The 6,000-nt window shown below is 54.4% G+C and overlaps 1 long non-coding RNA gene across 1 annotated transcript; it reads left to right on the forward strand.

Moving 5' to 3' along the window:
• Nucleotides 1-289: 289 nt before the first annotated feature.
• LOC120715241 lies at nt 290-1,299 on the forward strand. Its single transcript, XR_005691579.1, has 3 exons — nt 290-471; nt 663-1,037; nt 1,164-1,299. It is a non-coding gene; the product is annotated as an uncharacterized LOC120715241 (long non-coding RNA).
• The last annotated feature ends 4,701 nt before the right edge of the window (nt 1,300-6,000 follow it).

A 6,000-nucleotide genomic window follows, 5' to 3' on the forward strand; every position in this document is an offset into this window, starting at 1 on the left:
AGGGTGATTTTATTCCTCAAAGACCATCAACCAGTCGAAGTACCCCATACGGAAAAGAAATAGTAAAAACTTATATGTGATTACTCATGAAAGTGGCCACTTTCATGAGTAAATCATGTAAGGCTTACATGATTTACTCAGTTTTAGTAAGTATCCAAAACATACAAGTTCCATTATATAATTTTTCAAGGGATCTTATATCTGTTTTCACACTTATATGCTTTTCATACAAGTTTCACACAAGACAGATACAAACTTTATAAGATTTATATATATCTTTTCCATATGGGACTAGTTGCATGCCATGTGGTCAGTGTTCACACAACCATTGATTTTATCTCACAACTTGTTTTCACCAAAGAATTTCAGTAAGTAAATATTCTTCAGTTTTTTTCCCCCCAGTGTCCAGAGAGCAGCATCAATGTCCACGTGAAGAACATAATTATGTTTCCAGTGTCAACCCAACAAAAGGTACTTTACCTTCTTGTATATATTGTGATTTCTGTTTACTTCTTGTATATATTGTGATTTCTGTTTACTTTTATATTTGTTGTTATAGTTGAGTTATGCAGAGCTTTTGTGCAGTCCTAAGAAACATACTGCCTAGAGTGTTTTTCACTTTGTGGAAGAGTTTCTTCCTTTCTTTATTTTTTTTCTGTTAGTGTATGGAACTGAGGTGCTTCGTCAGGAGCTCCTTCAGTTGTTGGAGGATGGAGAAGAGGACGCAGCCATGACTTGTGAGACGTCGTCTGAGTCAGCTGCTACTCACTGGGCGATCAGAAATATGGTGTCCTCGCAAAAGTGGAAAGAGGCCAGGCCTTGTCTTATAGACAATATGTTAGCTACTCTGGATCCACAGTCACACCGTGTGTGTCAGTGTGGCAAACAAGTAGTTGTGAGGTGTCTGGACTGCCTGCCTCTTCCATTCCTTTGTGCTGACTGTGATATTGCAGTTCACACACGCTTTGTCCTGCACAACAGAGAGGCAGTAACAGGAGGGTTTTTGCAGCCTTCATCAGAGTTTCACAAGCCAATAGGTATGGTTTTTAAGTCTTATGCATTTCTTGCTATGTATGAGTATGAGTGGGTGCTGTTATTGTATATTTATTGTGTATCAGTTAATTTCTAATTCTTTTTATATATATTGTGTGTTTTAATGTTAGTTCGGCTGTTGCCTGTGCAAAGGCCAGACCATGTGTGTGACTGCCCAGCAGGTAACGTTGAGGTTTCACCCGGCGCAATTGTGGCTCTTGTATCCATAAATGGTAAGTTGCCCTTTTGTCACACACTACATACACAATAGATGTGTTTGGAGGTTTTATTGCAAATTGTGCATTCAAATGTCCTAATTACGGGACAGGTTTGTCTTGATGCCCACTCGTTATAGACCGTGTTCGGGAATGACATAAACTGACGAGCATAATGGTGAAACGCGAACGGCTGAAAGCCGAAGTATATATCTTCGCGGGGTGTGGTAGATCGGATGAGCACAAAGATGGAGTCTCTCACCGAAACTGGCCTCCACAACTTCCTCTTCCGTCACCTCGCTGCAACGTCAGCCAGCGCCGGTGAGCGCTGAGCCCCGGATCGGACTACCAGATAAGTGGAACGGAGTAGCGGCCGGCCTGGTGGGTTGCTCGCCACCTTAGACATGCTGTTTGAATGTCAACCCCACTAAATACGCCACCCGCCCGTGCAAAAGTTGCAATGTTAACCTCTCTCTTGTCTGGCCAGGCTCAGGAGTGGCCGCGGCTCTCTACAGCAAAAACTGCAGCTTGCAATGATATGCCCTGTTTGTGGAGGAGTTAAAAAAAGACTTTTGTCCCCCTGAGCAGTGAAGTGGAAGTGGAGTCACAGCTGCTTCATTTACGCCCAGGCAGTCGACCCGTCTGTACTTTGCCTCCCAATCCGTACCCTGGCCGCTAGGCTAAAATGGGGAGATGCTTCTTCTACGCTCCATTTTCTGGAGGGACTGGCTGATTACATCCGAGATGAGATGGCCGCCGCGTGAGGCCCCAAAGACCTGGATGAGGGCCGTGGACCTCGCCCTGAAGATCGACCAACGAGTGATTGTCACGGCCAGCAACACCCCTCGGGCCTTCAAACCCTTCCAAGCCTCAGAGGGCCATGTCTTCGCAGCCTCCTCCCCCTCTGGAGGAGCTGCTGCTAGCCCAAGCGGTACATCCACGAGGAGCCCATGCAGTGCTGGGTGGGCTCCCCAAAGAGGAGAAAGCGAGACGCTGGCGTGAGGGTCGCTGCGTACTGTGGATCAGCTCAACACCGTCGTCCAGTGGTCCACTACGTCCGGGAAACACGACGACGCCAGGTAGAGGCGGGGGATTCCCACCTGGCCCTTCACACCCTCTGACCCTCGCGTTTTCTGTTACCAGTATTATTTCACCTGAAACACCAACAGTTCTCATCTGAAGCCCTCCTGGACACCGGAGCCGCTGAGAACTTCATCGACCAAAACTAGCATCCCCGACTTCGCATCCGTAACTCCTGTTGATCGATTTCTCCGGTGACCTCAGTAGATGGGCGACCCTCCAACCCTACCGATCCAGTTCCAGACCCAGAGGTTTTGCATGTCTATTGGGATCACCAGGAGGAGATCCGTTTCTAGTAGTCTCGGCCACGTCTCTCCTCTCATCCTTGGATCCCCTGGTTCCGTCAACATGACCCACACGCTACTGGGTCTTCCTGCCAGATCCTGGAGGTGGGTCCCCAGTGTCCACGTGCGCTGTCTCTCTCCTCCGACCAAAAAGGACTCTAAGTCAGAAGAGGCGTCTCCCCCGGAGCCCATTGATCTGGATAAGATCCCTCCGGCTTACCACGACCTATCTGAGGTCTTCAGTAAGAGGCGAGCCCACCCTACCTCTTCATCGCTCCTACGACATGGCCATTGAGCTCCTCCCGGGAGCGGTCCCCCCCTGGGTCGCCTGTTTCTCTCTGTCTCCCGCAGAGAATAAGGCCATGGAGGAGTACGTCGCTGGAGGCTCTCCAAAAGGGTTTATTCGCCCTTCACCTCCCTGCTGCTGCTGGGGTTCTTCTGTCAAGAAGAGGGATGGCGGGCTCCGCCCTTGCATAGATTATCGGGGCTTGAACAAAGTCACCATCAAGAATGCCATCCCTTCCTCTGCTACCACCGCTCGACCCTCTCCCAGGCCTGCATCTTCACCAAACTGGACGGCGCAGCGCCTACAATTGTGGTGCGCGTTAGGGAAGGGGACGAATGGAAGCACAGCCCTTCACACCCTAACGGGCACTGGGAGTACCTGGGGATGCCCTCGGCCTCTGCAACAGCCCTGCTGTCTTCCAACACTGATCAACGATGTCTTGCGGGATAGCTAGGCCGGTGGGTGTTTGCTTATCTAGACGACATCTTGATCTACTCCCGCACCGAAGTGGACCATATTCGCCATGTGAGGGCCGTGCTGAGCAGGCTGCTCGAGTACCAGCTGTTCCGCAAACTGGAGAAGTGCGCTTTCCATCAGCGGTCCACCACCCCTAGGCTTCACCATCTCCCCGAGGGCCTGACAATGGATCCGCAAAAGGTCTAAGCCATGACCCAGTGGCCTCAGCCCTCCAGCTTAAGCAACTACAGAGCTTCCTGGGCTTTGCCAATTCTATCGGTGCTTTATCCGTAATTTACAGCGCCGTTGTCCGCCCACTGACATCCCTCACCAAACCAGCTAACCTGCCTAAACCCTCTGCCTCTCCCCAGGTGCACAACAGGCATTCCGAGAACTTATCCACCGGTTCACTACGGCCCCCGTCCTGCTCCACCCTGATCCTGCCAGAGATTTCGTGGTGGAGGTGATGCCTCTGATGTGTGGTGCGGGCGCCGTCCTTTCTCAACACGGCCCGATGGAAAACGGCACCCATGCTGCTATTTCTCAAGGAAATTTCTCCCACGCAGCAACGGTACGGTGTCGGCGACGAGAACTCCTGGCCATTAAGTGGGCTTAGAAGAGTGGCGGCATTGGCCCTGGGAGCGAAAGACCCTTTTCTGATCTGGACTGATCATCAGAACCTGATCCAATTCGTTCTGCCAAGCAGCTGCAACCCAAGGCAGGCCCGTTGGGCCTTATTCTTTGAGCCTTACAATTTCCACCCGCCCTACCGCCCTGGGTTCCAAGAACGCTAAGGCAGATGCCTCTCCAGGCAGTTCACCCAGGACGGCCTCACGTCAGACCCGAGTCCATCCTACCTTCTCGTTGCTTCGCTGCCCCCCTTCGGTGGCCCTGGAGGACTCCATCCGGGATGCCCTGACCGCGCCGAACTGCCTCCGCCTGACCCCCCTGCTGGAGGCCTATGTACCATCCCGGTGCCGTCAGGAGGCCTTGCTCTGGGCTCACTACTCCCCGCTCTCTGGTCACCCGGGGCCTGACAGGACCCTCCAACTCCTCCGTCGTGCCTTCTGGTGGCCCCCATGATCGGGACGTCCGTGAGTTCGTTTCCGCCTGTGACACTTGTGCTCGGGCCAAGTCACCTCTCAGCCCCCCTGGGCGACCTTCACCTCTCCCTGGGCTGGGACGTCCCTGGTCCCATGGCGGCCTCGACTTCGTTACTGGCCTCCACCGTGGATGGTCTTGACACCATCCTCACCTTTGTAGACCGGTTTTCAAAGGCGGTGCACCTGGTCGCTCTGGCCGGCCTCCCTTTGCTAAATGGACGGCCAGCTCTTCTTGGACCATGCGTCCGGCTCACGGGTTCCCAAGGACAATAGTCTCGAACGGCGGGCCCCAGTTCACTGCCAGGTTCTGGAAAGCCTTTTGCCGCCTGATCGGTGCGTCTCCCAGCCTCTCGTCCGGCTATCACCCTCAGACTAACGGGCAGGTTGAACGGACCAATCAACAGCTGGGGCGCTTCCTGAGGTGCTTTGTCTCCACCCAACCGTCGCTTTGGCCTCGTTACCTGTTGTGGGCTGAGCTGTCTCATAACCTTCACGTCTCTTCTGCCACCGGTCTCTTGCCCTTTGAGGTCTGCCATGGTTTTCATCCTCCTATCTTCAGGCATCAGGAGGCGAAGGTCGACGTGCCTGCTGCTGAACGGATGGTCTGTCGCTGTCGTCAGGCCTGGATCAAGGCGCGAGCTGCCATTTCCCGGGCCAACGCTCTGTACATCAAGCAGCATCGTCGCCGCCACTGCCCGGGTCATCCTGTTCAGCCGGGGGATTGCGCCTGGCTCTCCACGAGGCACCTGCGGCTCCACACCGAGTCCAAGAAGCTCGCTCCCCGGTTCGTTGGCCGTACAAGATCACTGCCCGGCTCAACCCCGTGACTTATCGTCTCCGGCTCCACCGCCATGAAGGTCATACCGGTTTCCCCACGTCTCGCAGCTTAAACGGCCGCGTTACTCCCCGCTGGTGCCCCCTCCCTGGCCCCGCCCCCGCCCAGGTTGTCGATGGGGCCCTGTCTACGCGTCGCGGCGGATCTGTGGACTCCCGTCCCCGGGGTCGCGGGGTCCAGTATTTGGTGGCTGGGCTGGCTACGGTCCGGAGGAGTGCTCCGGGGTGCCGTCCCGCACATCTGGATCCTCCCTCATCTCGATTTTTGTCGCCGCGTCTGGACCGTCGGGTGCCGGTCTTCGGGGGGGGTCCTGTCAGCCGGTGATCAGCTGATCACGGGGCCGGGTTTAAAAGAGAGACGTCACCCACCTGTTCGCCGCTCAGACATCGTTCTCTTCATGTCAGGAACACCGAAACCCTGCCGACATCAGTCGCCGCCTGATTCAGCAACTGTGAGTGTTTTTCCTCTCGACTCTTTTTCTCATCCGGCTCCGCTGTGCTCCCGCTGTAACGCCAGTTCCGAAGCCACGCTTCGTGCACTGACCGTTGCTAGAAAAACTGCGTGTCTGTTCCAACCACACGCTAGCCTTCGCCGCGTTTGGGTCTAGCCAGCACGCCACAGGGGCAGCCGAATTACGAGTGTAATCCGCCGATCGGGACAGTGCCCCATATACTGGCGGGCCGAGGGTAATTAAAACCAAGCAGCAATG

This window comes from Simochromis diagramma, unplaced genomic scaffold (genome assembly GCF_900408965.1).
Source record: "Simochromis diagramma unplaced genomic scaffold, fSimDia1.1 OVJJ01000738.1, whole genome shotgun sequence".
In the NCBI taxonomy this organism is placed as follows: Eukaryota; Metazoa; Chordata; class Actinopteri; order Cichliformes; family Cichlidae; genus Simochromis; species Simochromis diagramma.